The sequence below is a fragment of the Pristiophorus japonicus genome, chromosome 10 (genome assembly GCF_044704955.1).
Source record: "Pristiophorus japonicus isolate sPriJap1 chromosome 10, sPriJap1.hap1, whole genome shotgun sequence".
NCBI classification, from domain to species: Eukaryota; Metazoa; Chordata; class Chondrichthyes; family Pristiophoridae; genus Pristiophorus; species Pristiophorus japonicus.
The window spans coordinates 57,929,227-57,943,313 of record NC_091986.1 but is presented as its reverse complement, the minus strand read 5'-3'; positions in this window follow the sequence as shown (position 1 = coordinate 57,943,313).

The window sequence follows — 14,087 nt, the reverse complement described above, 5'->3', positions numbered from 1 at the left end:
ATGGGGCCGAGAGCAGGGGTGTGGGGAAGAGCGCGGGGGTGTGGAGGAGAGAACAGGGGTGTGGGGGAGAGAGCGGGGCCGTGGGGAAGAGCGCGGGGGTGTGGAGGAGAGAGTGGGGGTGTGGGGGAGAGAGAGCGGTGGCGTGGGGCCGAGAGCGGCGGGCGTGGGGGAGGGAGCGAGGGAGAGGCTAAGGGAGAGAGAGAGGCTGGGGGAGAGTGAGAGAGACTGGGGGGAAAGTGAGAGAAGCTGGTGGAGAGTGAGAGAGACTGGGGGGAGAGTGAGAGAGACTGCGGGGAGAGAGAGAGGCTGGGGGAGAGCGAGAGAGACGGGGGGAGAGTGAGAGAAGCTGGGGGGAAGTGAGAGAGGCTGGTGGAGAGAGAGAGAGACTGGGGGGGAGAGAGAGAGAGACTGGGGGGTGCGGAGAGAGAGATTGGCGGGGGTGGGGGTGAGAGAGAGGCTGCAGGAGAGAGAGAGAGAGAGAGGCTGGGGTGGGGGGAGAGAGAGAGACTGGGGGGGAGAGAGAGAAACTGCGGGGGAGAGAGAGACTGGAGGTGGATGGGGGGGAGAGAAAGGCTGGGGGAGTGAGAGAGAGGCTGGGGGGCGAGAGAGAGAGAGTGCGGGGGAGGGAGACTGGAGGGGGGTGGGGGGCGAGAGAGGCTGGGGGGAGAGAGAGAGAGGCTGGGGGGAGAGACACTAGTGAGGGGGGAAGATGGATCATGTTCTTCCAACCCTCTACAAGGGACATTGTTGGAGTGGATGATATCCAGATGTCACGACACTGTCACTATTCACTTCATACGCAATAAACCTGTTAACAATCCGTACACAATGCCTGCCCCAGCTATGGTGGAGGGAGGCGGCGGTGGAAGGATGCATTTGCGCTGGGGTAAGGCACTTCGTCTGAGGAAGGGATGTACTTGGACTGGGGTAAGGCACTTTGGCTGGGGGAGGGATGTACTTAGACTGCGGTATGGCACTTCAGCAGTGGGAGGGATGTACTTGGACTGGGGTAAGGCACTTTGGCTGGGGGAGGGATATGCTTGGACTGGGGTAAGGCGCTTTGGTTGGTTCTTGCTGTCTTCTGGGGTGCTCTGTCCTCTGCCGCTTCAGGAAGTCCAAGTGGATCAATTTGCAAAGTCAGTGAGACCTTAGGATGGACGGTTCCAGTTACACATTCCAGTAAAACTTCAGGATGTGGCTTATCCTCCAAGGCGACCAATCATAGACAAAGGGTGGAGCATGGTGGCCATTTTTGCAGTACAAATAAGCGTGTCCATAATGGTCCACGGATTCATTAGTTCGTTTTATACTTCCACTGTGGTTGAATGTATACACCTGTAATTCTAATAGGCAGTGCTATGCATGTGAAGGTGCATATAATATATATATATATCAGTTTATTGTGGTTGTCATTCTTAAAGCACAAATCCTTCAATATACAGCTGTGAGGCTAATTGCAAAACACCAATCAACTGGACATTTGTATTTTTTTATCGGCAGTCAGTTTTTTACAAGCATGGTTCTTTTGTAGGAAACTGTAGATTTCTAGTTAAATGGGTTTATGGATTGCCGTTGATGCCCAGGATGCTAAGTTCAGTATCTATTGTTGAGTGAAGATAAATATCCTTGGGTGTGAGGCTAATTTAATGCAGTTTTCTTAAACATAGTAAATGTTTAGAACTATCAGGCTTGAAAATGTAAAGAAACTGGCAGTGCTCAATAACTCCCGAAGGTAACCAGTGTAGAAGAGATCAATAACCTTTCAGCGTCGAGAAAATGAAGAACGGTGAAGGTTTTAAGCTCCCACACAGATCAAATAACCTCTGATCGCAGAAGATATTGCTGGTAGACTGCGCTAAGGTGCGGCAGAATGGCTGATGTGCAGAATGTATTCTGGCTTCAGAGCGATCGAACATGTTTACCCGTAACCTAGTGGGTGTGTATTCAAACTATTCAAACCATTCTCTTTCAAAAGCACATCAACAGCTACATATGACTGATGATTTTAAGTTGCTTTATGTGGCATATTTTGAAAGTAAAATATTGAAGTATACAGTAAATGATCGATATTCAACTATTTAATCACTTTAGAAAGAAAATTACAGGAACTAAACCAAATAGCACTTATGTGTATAGACAGTTAATGCAATTGGCTATGACAAGTAATAATCAAAAATACCACCAAAAAAATCAAAAATGGTTCCCTATCTGCATTGCGTGCTGGACTTCCCTGTGGCTTTTTGATATATGCAACTTGCTGCACACAGCATTACTCAGGTCGTGTCACTCAACAGTATCATTCTTTGGCACTGAAATGTTAAAAAAGGAATATATTTTTAAAAATGTAACGCACGCATTATCTTAAAAAAGATAAAATGGCTGGTATTGCATACCAATCATTAAATTTAGAATAAGCTATGTTTTGAAATAAATTAATAATGTATTTTTTGTACTACTGCTCGTAAGCTCCTACTTGAGAAACGTAGAGGCACTCTCACGACAGCCATTGTGTCAATAACATTGGTAATTAGTCTACCTTGTATAAAATGTCACCTTTCATTGTTCTGCTTGACAACAACATTTCCATTTTCAGCATGAGAATTTCATCTGTCTAAAATACATTGTTAATTCAATGGAAATTTCTGAGAGTAAATTTAAGCTGCGACTGAAGCTCATTCAGCATAATTACCAAAGTCTTCCTGATGCGCATTAATAGTGTGCATGTGTGGTCTCGTTGTTTGTACTGTCAATAGTCATCTCCTGCTCAAATGGCTCTTGAACTCGCATTGTTCCCCATGTGTTTTCTTCAGAGTGTTTTCATGGTCACAGACAGACATATAGACTAACAGCAAACATCATCACAACAATTTACATTTCAGGTATTGCTGGAGATTGCTGATGAAAATTCGACATGCTCCTGCTATTCTCCCTTATCAATGTAAACCATCCTGTTCATATTAACTTTCCCCATCAATGTTAATTTATTTGATCCAGATCTTCTTCGTGTTGAATAGATATGTTCACATTCTTCCAATTTTGTGCCGCTCAACAAAATCCAGCATAGACTAGCTGCAAAATAAACTGTCGTATAACACAATTGATGCCTACAGTGAGGAGGGCAATGGGTGTAAGCTACTTTCCTCTAATGCAGGCAAGGTTCCCAATGCTCCTGAAATGATCGGGGCTTTCCTGGAATTGGAGGTACCTCTCCCGAGTTTAGTCCACAGCAGCTCGGGAGACCAGCTATTAAAATTTCCCACTGCAGTGTGCCCCACCGCCTGCTCCATGATGCCACCATTTGTTGTTAAAGCCTCAGGCTCGGTGATGTCACCTGACCACCGCTGCAGAGAGCCATGACTACCTTAATTAATGATCTCGTAGTGAAGGATCCACTTGGCAAAAGTGATCATAGCATGGTAGAATTTCAAATTCAGTTTGAGGGCGAGAAAGCTGGTTCTGAAACTAGTCTCCTGAACTTAAGTAAAGGTCATTACAAAGGTATGAAGGCAGAGCTGGTTAAAGTTGTTATGTCTCAAATAAAGCAACGTGACTGAGTACTGTAGACTTGAGTAAGTGTGACCTTAGTCTCTTTACCCTTACTCCAGAGTGCCGGCAAAACATGGGAGTTCTGCTTATATGCAGTGCTCCCAAGGGATGCTGGGACCCCTTGGGACTCCAAAAGATGTGCCCTCTGGTGGCGGTGGAATGCTGCTTACAAGGTGTTGCATATATAACATCACTTCCCCCAAAGTCAATAGTACACTTATTTACAGGGTGAGATGATCTGGAGCTTTCCGCTCCCTAGTTGATCGACTCGTTACAATGGTGAGTTGGTTGGGCCTTAGCTGGGCTGCTGTGCAGCTGGCCTTGCTGGGCTGCTGGGGATGATGAGTTCAGCTTCGTGGTCAACCGTGATGTCGGTTGCCACTTGTATGTGTATTGGAGGGTTGAAGTTGGTGGTGTCCTCTTCAGGTTGCTCGTGGCTGTCTGTGAATCGCAGTTTGGTTTGGTCCAAATGCTTTCTACAAGTTAGTCCATTTGCAAGTTTGACCTCAAACACCCTACTCCCTTCTTTGGCTATGACAGTGCCAGCAAGCCATTTGGGACCATGTCCATAGTTGTGTACAAATACAAGGCTATTGACTTCAATATCGCGTGACAAATTGGCGCGACCATGGTACATGCTTTGTTGATGCCGCCTGCCCTCGACATGATCATGGAGATCAGGGTGGATTAGAGAGAGCCTTGTTTTGAGTGCCCTTTTCACGAGCAGTTCAGCAGGTGGGAACCCTGGTGAGCGAGTGGGGTCTTGTGTGGTAGCTGAGCAGGACTTGGGACAGGCGGGTCTGCAGGGAGCCTTCCGACACGTGCTTCAAGCTTTGCTTGATGGTTTGGACTGCCCGTTCTGCCTGGCCATTAGATGCGGGCTTGAACGGGACAGATGTGACGTGCTTGATCCCATTGTGGGTCATGAATTCCTTGAATTCAGCACTGGTGAAGCATGGCCCATTGTCACTGAGAAGGACATCAGGCAGGCCATGCATGGCAAACATGGCTCATCGGCTTTCGTGGTGGCAGTGGACGTGCTTACAGACATTATTACACATTCAATCCATTTTGAATAAGCATCCACAACAACCAAAAACATTTTGCCTAGAAACGGGCCAGTGAAGTCAATGAGGATCCTAGACTACGGTTTGGAGGGCCATGACCACAAACTTAGAGGTGCCTCCCTGGGTACATTGTTCAGTTGAGAGCAAGTGTTACATTGGGCATGCAAGACTCCAAATCTGAGTCGATGCCGGGCCACCACACATGGGATCTGGCTATAGCTTTCATCATTACTATGTCTGCGTGGGTACTGTGTAGGTTGTGTATGAATGTTTCCCTGGCTTTCTTAGGCAAAACCACGTGATTACCTCACAAAAGTCCGCTTGTATGGACATTTCATCTTTGCGTCGCTGGAACGGCTTGATCTCTTCATGCATCTCCGCTGGGATGCTGGACCAGCTCCCATTAAGGACACAGTTTTTTTTACAAGCGACAGTAAAGGATCCTGGCTGGTCCAGGTCCTGATCTGGCGGGCCGTAACCGGTGACTTGTCGTTTTCAAATGCATCCATCACCAAGAGCAAGTCTGCAAGCTATGCCATTTCCACCCCGGTGGTGGCAATGGTAGCCGACTGAGAGCATCAGCGCAGTTCTCTCTGCCTGGCCTGTGGCGAATTACATAGTTATATGCAGACAGCGTGAGCGCCCATCTTTGGATGCTAGCAGAGGCATTGGTATTAATACCTTTGCTTTCTGAGAATAGCGATATGAGCGGCTTAAAGTCAGTTTCTGACTCGAACTTAAGCCGAAACAGATACTGGTGCATTTTTTTCATGCCGTAAACGCATGCCAGAGCTCCTTTTTCAATCATGCTGTAGGCCCTTTCAGCCTTGGACAAACTCCTGGATGCATAAGCGACTGGTTGCAATGCTCCCAATTCGTTTGCTTGTTGTAACACACACCCAACCCTGTACGAAGACGCATCGCAAGCTAGCACTAAACGTTTACATGGGTCATACAGAACAAGCAGTTTGTTGGAACATCACAGATTTCTGGCTTTCTCAAAAGCAATCTCTTACGATTTCGTCCATACCCAGTCATCTCCCTTGCGTAGCAACACATGTAGAGCTTCTAGCAAGGTGCTTAACCCGGGTAGGAAATTACCAAAATAATTGAGGAGTCCCAGGAACGACCGCAGCTCTGTCATGTTCTGTGGTCTCGGCACGTTCTTGATGGCCTCTGTCTTGCCGTCAGTGGGTCTGATGCCATCTGCCGCGATTCTTCACCCGAAGAACTCGACCTCTGGTGCCAGGAAAACATACTTCAAGCATTTCAACCTGAGTCCCACACGAGCTAGCTGACTTAGAACCTCTTCCAGGTTCTGCAAGTGTTCGATGGTGTCCCGACCTGTGATCAATATGTCGTCCTGGAAAACCACGGTGCGCTGAACCGACTTTAGTAGACTCTCCATGTTCTTTTGTAAAATAGCCGCGGCCGATCAAATCCCAAACGGGCATCTATTGTCGATGAACAGACCTTTTTGCGTGTTAATGCAGGTGAGGCCCTTCGGAGATTCCGCCAGCTCTTGCGCCATGTAGGCCGAGGTCAGGTCCAACTTGGTAAATGTCTTCCCTCCTGCCAGGGTCGCAAATAGGTCATCTGTATTGGGTAGCGGGTACAGGTCCTACAGCGAAAAACGGTTATTCGTTACTTTATAGTCCCCACAAATCTGACCGTGCCATCGCCCTTGAGAACCGGAACAATCGGACTGGCCCACTCATTGAACTCAACCGGCGTGATGATGCCCTCTCGTTGCAGCCTGTCCAGCTCGATCTCCACTTTCTCTCACATCATGTATGACACCGCACGTGCCTTGTGGTGGATGGGTCGTGTACCGGGAACCAAGTGGATCTGCACCTTCGCCACAGAGAAATTTCCGATGCCTGGTTCAAACAACAACGAGAACTTGCTCAAAACCTGGGCACATGAGGCGTCGTCGACGGACGAAAGTGCTCGGATGTCGTCCCAGTTCCAGCGTATTTTTCCCAGCAGCTTCTGTCGAACAATGTGGGGCCATCTCCTGGTATAATCCATGGTGGTAGTTCATGCATGGCTCCATCATAGGAGACTTTTGCTGCTGCACTGACAATTACAGGGATCAGCTCTTTAGTGTAAGTTCTCAGCTTGGTATGAATAGGGCTCAGCTTGGGCCTTTGTGCCTTGTTGCACCACAGCCTCTCGAAGGCCTTTTTTGCTCATGATAGACTGACTCGCACCCATGTCCAATTCCATGGATACTGGAATTCTGTTCAGTTCAACTTTTAACAAGATCGGTGGGCATTTTGTGGTGAAGGTGTGTACCCTGTACACTTCAGCCTCCTCGGTTCGAGCCTCTAGTTCAGTTTGATCCACCATGGATCGGTCTTCCTCTGCAACATGGTGGCTTGCAGGGTTTGTGTCTCGTCTGCACATTCACTGGCGGTGTCCCATTGTTCCACAGCCTTTGCACACAGTGTTTGAAGCATAATTGATGGGCTCGATGATCACCTCCGCAGTGTTAATTGCCTCGCATTCACACTTGATGGCGGACTCTGAGACATCTGAGGTTGTGCAGCTGCAGGCGTGAACGTTCTGCTATTTGCATTCCTGCCTGAAAACGACGTTACTTTTTGTACAGTACTTGCCGATGCATCTTTCTGCTGCAAAATTTGTTTGGTGTTATCGCTGGTGGACATAAATGCCTGGGCTATCGTTATGGCTTTGCTCAGGTTCGGTGTTTCAACAGTCAGTAGTTTGCAAAGGATAATTGTGGCCAATGCCAAGCACAAAAAAGTCTCTTAGCATTTGCTCCAGGAATCCACCGAATTCACAATGTCCTGCAAGGCTCCTTAGTTCAGCGACGTAGCTCGTCACTTCCTGGTCTTCAGACCGTTGACATGTAAAAAATCGATACCTTGCCATCAGAATGCTCTCCTTCGACTTTAGATGCTCCCGGACCAGCGTACACAGCGTTCATACTGGTTGTTGGTTGTTGGTTTCATGGAGCAAAAAGATTCTTCATGAGGCCATAGGTTGTTGCCCCACAGACAGTGAGGAGGATCGCCCTTCGTTTGGCAGCATTCTCATTCTCTTCCAGCTCGTTGGCACGAAGTATTGGTCGAGTTGCTCCACGAAGGCTTCCCAATCTTCACCTTCTGAGAATTTTTCCAGGATACCAACAGTTCTCTGCATTTTCGTGTGATGGTTCATTATCTATTACTTGTCACCAGTTGTTATGTCTCAAATAATGTGACTGGGTACTGTAGACTTGAGTAAGTGTGACCTTAGTCTCTTTATTCTGACTCCAGAGTGCCGGCACGGCATGGGAGGCCTGCTTATATGCAGTGCTCCCAAGGGATGCTGGGATCCCTTGGGACTCCAACAGATGCGCCCTCTTGTGGTGGTAGAATGCTGGTTACAAGGTGTTGCATACATAGCAAAAATAGAGTGGGAAAATACATTAAAGGGTAATATTGTAGAAAAGCAGTGGCAAACAGTTAAGAACATATTTCATATCTGTCAGCAAAGATATATTCAAGTGAGAAAGAAAGACTCTAAGAGAACAATGAACCATCCGTGGCTAACTAAGGAACTAAGGGATGGTATCAAATTGAAAACAAAGGCATACAATGTTGCAAAAAACAGTGGAAGGCAAGAGGATTGGGAAACCAGCAAAGGATGACTAAAGAAATAATAAAGAGAGAGAAGATAGCTTATGAGAGTAAGTTAGAATGAAATATAAAAACAGACAGTAAGAGCTTCTACAGATATATAAAAAGGAAGTGAGTAGCTAAAGTCAAGTTTGGTCCCTCAGAAGGATGAGACTGGGAAATTAATAATGGGAAACAGAGAAATGGCGGAGATTTTGAACAAATATTTTGTATTGGTTTACACAATAAAAGATACAAAAAGCATTCCAATAATTGATAATCAAGAGGCTACTGCAGGAGGGAGGCGGGGGGGGGAACTTAAAACAATCACTATCGCTAGAGAAAAAGTACTAGGCAAACTAATGGGACTAAAGGTGACCATGTCCCCTGGACCTGATGGACTACATCCTAGTGTCTTAAAAGAGGAGGCTGCAGAGATATTGAATGCACTGTTGTAATCTACCAAAATTCCTTGGATTCTGGAGAGCTCCCAGCACACTGGAAAACCAAAATGTAACGCCCCTATTTAAGAAAGGAGGGAGACAGAAAGCAGGGGTCTATAGACCAGTTAGCCTAACATCTGTCATTGGGAAAATGCTGGAGACCATCATTAAGGAAGTAGTAGCGGGACATTTAGAAAATCATAATGCAGTCAAGCAGAGTCAGCGTGGTTTTATGAAAGGGAAATCATGTTTGACAATTCTTTGAGGATGTAACGAGCAGCATGGATAAATGGGAACCAGTAGATGTCATGTATTTAGATTTCCAGAAAGCATTCGATAAGGTGCCACATATAAGGTTACTGCACAAGATAAGGGCTCACGGGGTTGGGGATAATATATTAGCGTGGATAGAGGATTGGCTGACTAACAGAAAGCAGAGAGTCAAGATAAATGGGTCATTTTCAGGTTGGCAAACTGTAACTAGTGGGGTGCCACTGGGATCAGTGCTGGGGCCACAACTATTTACAATTTATATTAATGACCTGGGTGAAGGGACTGAGTGTAATGTAACCAAATTTGCTGTTGATGCAAAGATAGGTGGGAAAGCAAGTTGTGAGGAGAATGCAAAGAATCTACAAAGGGATATAGATAGGCTAAGTAAGTGGGCAAAAATTTTGCAGATGGAGTATAATGTTGGAAAATGTGAGGTTTTCCATTTTGGCAGGGAAAATAAAAAAGCAAATTATTTTTTAAATGGGGAAAGATTACAAAATGCAGTGGTACAGAGGGATCTGGGGGTCCTTGTACATGAAACACTAAAAGTTAGCTTTCAGGTACAGCACGTATTTAGGAAGGCAAATGGAATGTTGACCTTTTCTTCAAGTGGGATGGAGTATAAATGTAGGGAAGTCCTGCTACAATTGTACAGGGCGTAGGTAAGAGCACACCTGGAGTACTGCGTACAGTTTTGGTCTCCTTATTTAAGGAAGGATATACTTGCACTGGAGGTAATTCAAAGAAGGTTCACGAGGTTGATTCCTGAGATGAAGGGGTTGTCATATGAATAAAGGTTGTACAGGTTGGTCCTATATTTATTGGAGTTTAGAAGACTTAGAGGTGATCTTAATGAAATGTCTAAGATTCTGAGGGGGCTTGACAGGATAGCTGCAGAGAGAATGTTTCCCCTTGTGGGGGAATCTAGAACTAGGGGGGCATAGTTTCAGAATAAAGGGTCGCCCTTTTAAAATGGAAATGAGGAGGAATTTCTTCTCTCACAGGGTCCTGAATCTTTGGAATTCTCTACCCCAGAGAGCTGTGGAGGCTGGGTCATTGAATGTATTTAAGGTGGTGATAGACAGATTTTTGAAAGTTAATGGAGTCAAGGGTTATGGGGAGCGTGAAAGTGGAGTTGAGACCAGGATCAGATCAGCCATGATCTTATTGAATGGCAGAGCAGGCTTGAGGGGCCAAATGGTCTTCTCCTGCTCCTATTCCTTATGTTCTTATGTTCTGGAGCTGGGGGCTGGAGAGTTGGAATCAGCAGGCTCGAAAATCATTGGTGTCCATTCGGAAAGTCTCTGAACTCAGGAGTGCTCTGAAATTGGATGGCTTGAAACGGGACAGAGGTCTGAAATGGGGGCTGGGGGGGAGGGGGCGGGGGGGAGGGGCTCGAGAGTGAGGAGACTGGGGGATCAAGGGAACTGGAGAATAGGAATTAAGAGGATAAGATGGAGACTAAGAATTGGAGGGGAAGTGATGGAGATTCGGGAATGGGGACTGCTGGGGGATGTGAGAGAAGGAAAATGGGGATTAGGGGGAAAGTGGGAGACTGGAGAATGGGGGCTTGAGGAGAGGGAGACTGGGGAATGGGGCTTGTGGGAGGGATGCAGAATTAGGGGATGGGAGGTAATGAGGGATAAAGGGAATAGTGGTCAGGGAATTGAGGATGAAGCGAGTGGGGGGGAACTGGTTTGTAGTTGGTGTGGGGACGAGCATTTCCGGGAGCAGCAGCAAGGTGGTGAGTGGGAGCGGCACTGAGAGAAGAACACTCATGGGGGTCCAGCTAAAACTGCCCTAGAAGAAGCAGACAATAGACATTCGGGGGATCTGAGCAGGGCATGGGTACCAGCTGTTTTTAAAAAGAATTGTTTCTGGGATGTGGGTGTTGCTGGCAGGACCAGCATTTATTTCTCATCACTAATTGCCCTTTAGAAGGTGATGGTGAGGTGCCTTCTTCAACTGCTGCAATCTGCGTGGTGAAGGTACTCCCGTAGTGCTGTTAGGGAGGGAGTTCCAGGATTTTTGACCCGGTGACGATAAAGGAACGACGTTATATTTCCAAGTCAGGATGGTGTGTGACTTGTAGGGAAACTTGGAGATGGTGGTGTTCCCATACTCCTGCTGTCTTTGTCCTTCTAGGTAGTAGAGGTTGTGGGTTTGGGAAGTGCCTTGGTGAGTTGCTGCAGTGCAAAATTTAGATAGTACACACTGCAGCCACGGTGTGCCAATGGTGGAGTGAGTGAATGTTTAAGGTGGTGGATGGAGTGCCAATCAAGCGGGCTACTTTGTCCTGGATGGTGTTGAGCTTCATGTGTGTTATTGGAGATGCACTCATCCAGGTAAGTTAAGAGCATTCCATCATACTCCTGACTTGTGCCATGTTGAAGGCGGAAAGTCTTTAGGGAATCAGGAAATGAGACACTCATAAGAACATAAGTAATGGCAACAGGAGTGGGCCATCGGCCCTTTGAGCCTACTCCGCCATTCAACAAGATCATGGCTGATCTGATCATGGACTCAGCTCCACTTCCCTGCCCACTCTCCATAACCCCTTATCCCCTAATTGTTTAAGAAACTGTCTATTTCTGTCTTAAATTTATTCAATGTCCCAGCTTCCATAGCTCTCTAAGGCCAAGATTCCATTGGTCTTCCTGATCACTTGCTGTACCTGCGTACTATCCTTTTGTGTTTCATGCACAAGGACCCCAGATCCCACTGTATTGCAGCACTTTGCAAACTTTCTCCATTTAAGTAATAACTTGCTCTTTGATTTTTTTCTGCCAAAGTGCATGGCCTCACACTTTCCAGCATTAGACTCAATCTGCCAAATTTTTGCCCATGTACTTAGCCTGTCTATGACCTTTTGCAGATTTTTTGTGTCCTCCTCACACATTGCTTTTCCTCCCATCTTTGTATCATCAGCAAACTTGGCTACGTTACACTCAGTCCTTTCTTCCAAGTCGTTAATATAGATTGTAAATAGTTGGGGTCCCAGCACTGATCCCTGCGGCACTCCACTAGTTACTGGTTGCCAACCAGAGAATGAACCATTTATCCTGACTCTCTCTTTTCTGTTCATTAGCCAATCCTCTATCCATGCTAATTTTTTACCCCAAACCCATGAACTTTTATCTTGTGCAATAATCTTTTATGTGGCACCTTGTCAAATGCCTTCTGGAAGTCCAAATACACCACATCCACTGGTTCCCCTTTATCCACCCTGTTCGTTACATCCTCCAAGAATTCCAGCAAATTTGTCAAACATGACTTCCCCTTCATAAATCCATGCTGACTCTGCCTGACCGAATTTTGCTTTTCCAAATGTCCTGCTGCTGATTCTTTAATAATGGACTCCAACATTTTCCCAACCACAGATGTTAGGCTAACTGGTCTATAGTGTCCTGCTTTTTGTCTGCCTCCTTTTTTAAATAGGGGCGTTACATTTGACGCAGAACACCCAGCCTCTGATCTGCTCTTGTTGTCACAATAATTACGTGGCTAATAAAGTTAAATGGCTGGTCAATGGTGATTCCCAGTATGTTGATAGTGGGGGATCCAGCGATGGTAATGCCGTTTAATGTCAAGGGGTGGTGGTTAGACGCTCTCTTGTTGGAAATAGTAAATGCATTTTTGTGGCATGAATGCCATCCAGATCTTGCTGCATGCGGGCATGGACTGAATCATTATCTGAGGAGTTTCAAATGGAACTGAATACCGTGCAATCATAACATAAGAACTTAAGAACATAAGAAATAGGAATAGGAGTTGGCCATCTAGCCTCTCAAGCCTGCTCCACCATTTAATAAGATCATGGCTGATCTGATCCTGGGCTCAGCTCCACTTCCCTGCCCGCTCCCCATAAACCTTCGCTCCATATCCATTATCGCTCAAAAATCTATCTATCTCCGCCTTAAATATATTCAATGACCCAGCCTCCACAGCTCTCTGCGTCAGAGAATACCACAGATTTATGACCCTCTGAGAGAAGAAATTCCTCCTCATCTCAGTTCTATGTGGGCGACCCCTTATTCTGAAACAATGTCCCCTAGTTCTAGATTCCCCCACGAGGGGAAACATCCTTTTTGCATTGACCTTGTCGAGCCCCCTCCGTATCTTATATGTTTCAATAAGATCACATCTCATTCTTCTAAACTCCAAAGAGTATAGGCCCAACCTGCTCAACCTTTCTTCATAAGGCAGCCCGTTCATCTCAGGAATCAAACTAGTGAACCTTTGCTGAACTGATGGTAGGACGGGTGATGTGTCAGTGCTGCAACATGTGGGAGCTGGTCGACCCCATTGAGATCCACGGTGGCCACATCTGCGGTAAGTGTCTGCAGCTTGAGGAACTTCGACTCCGCATTGATGAGCTGGAGTCTGAGCTGCAGACACTGCGACACATCAGGGAGGGGGAGAGTTACCTGGACACTGTGTTCCAGGGGGTAGTCACACCCCTTAGGTTAACTAACTCAGAGTTGGCTAGCGTTTAAAGACAGGAGGATATGACTACGAGTCAGGAAGGTAAGGGGATCCAGGATGCAGTGATGGTGGAGCCTCGGCCCTTACTTTTATCCAACAGATTTGAGGCTCTTAATTCCCTGTGTGGATGAGAGCAGGGACTGCAGGGAGGATGAGAAAACTGACCACAGCACTGTGGTACAGGAGGCCATTCAAGTGGACAGAGTAAAAGGAAATATTGCAGTAGTAGGGGACAGTATCATTAGGGGGATAGATACAGTTTTCTGCAGCCATGAGCGTGAGTCCCGAAGGCCGTGTTGCCTGCCCAGTGCCAGGGTTAAGGATATCTCCTCTAGGCTGTAGAGGAACTTGGAGTGAGAAGAGAAAGATCCAGTTGTCGTGGTCCACGTGGGTACCAACGACAAGATAGGACAGACAAGAAGGTCCTGCTAAGGGATTATGAGCAGCTAGGGGCCAAATTAAAAAGCAGAACCACAAAGGTAATAATCTCTGGATTACTACCTGAGCCACGAGCAAATTTACATAGGTTAAATAAGATCAGAGAGCTAAACTCATGGCTCAAAGACTGGCGTGGTAGAAATGTGTTTTGGTTCCTTGGGTTCTGGCACCAATGCTGGTCTAAGAGGGAGCTGTTCCATTAGGACGGA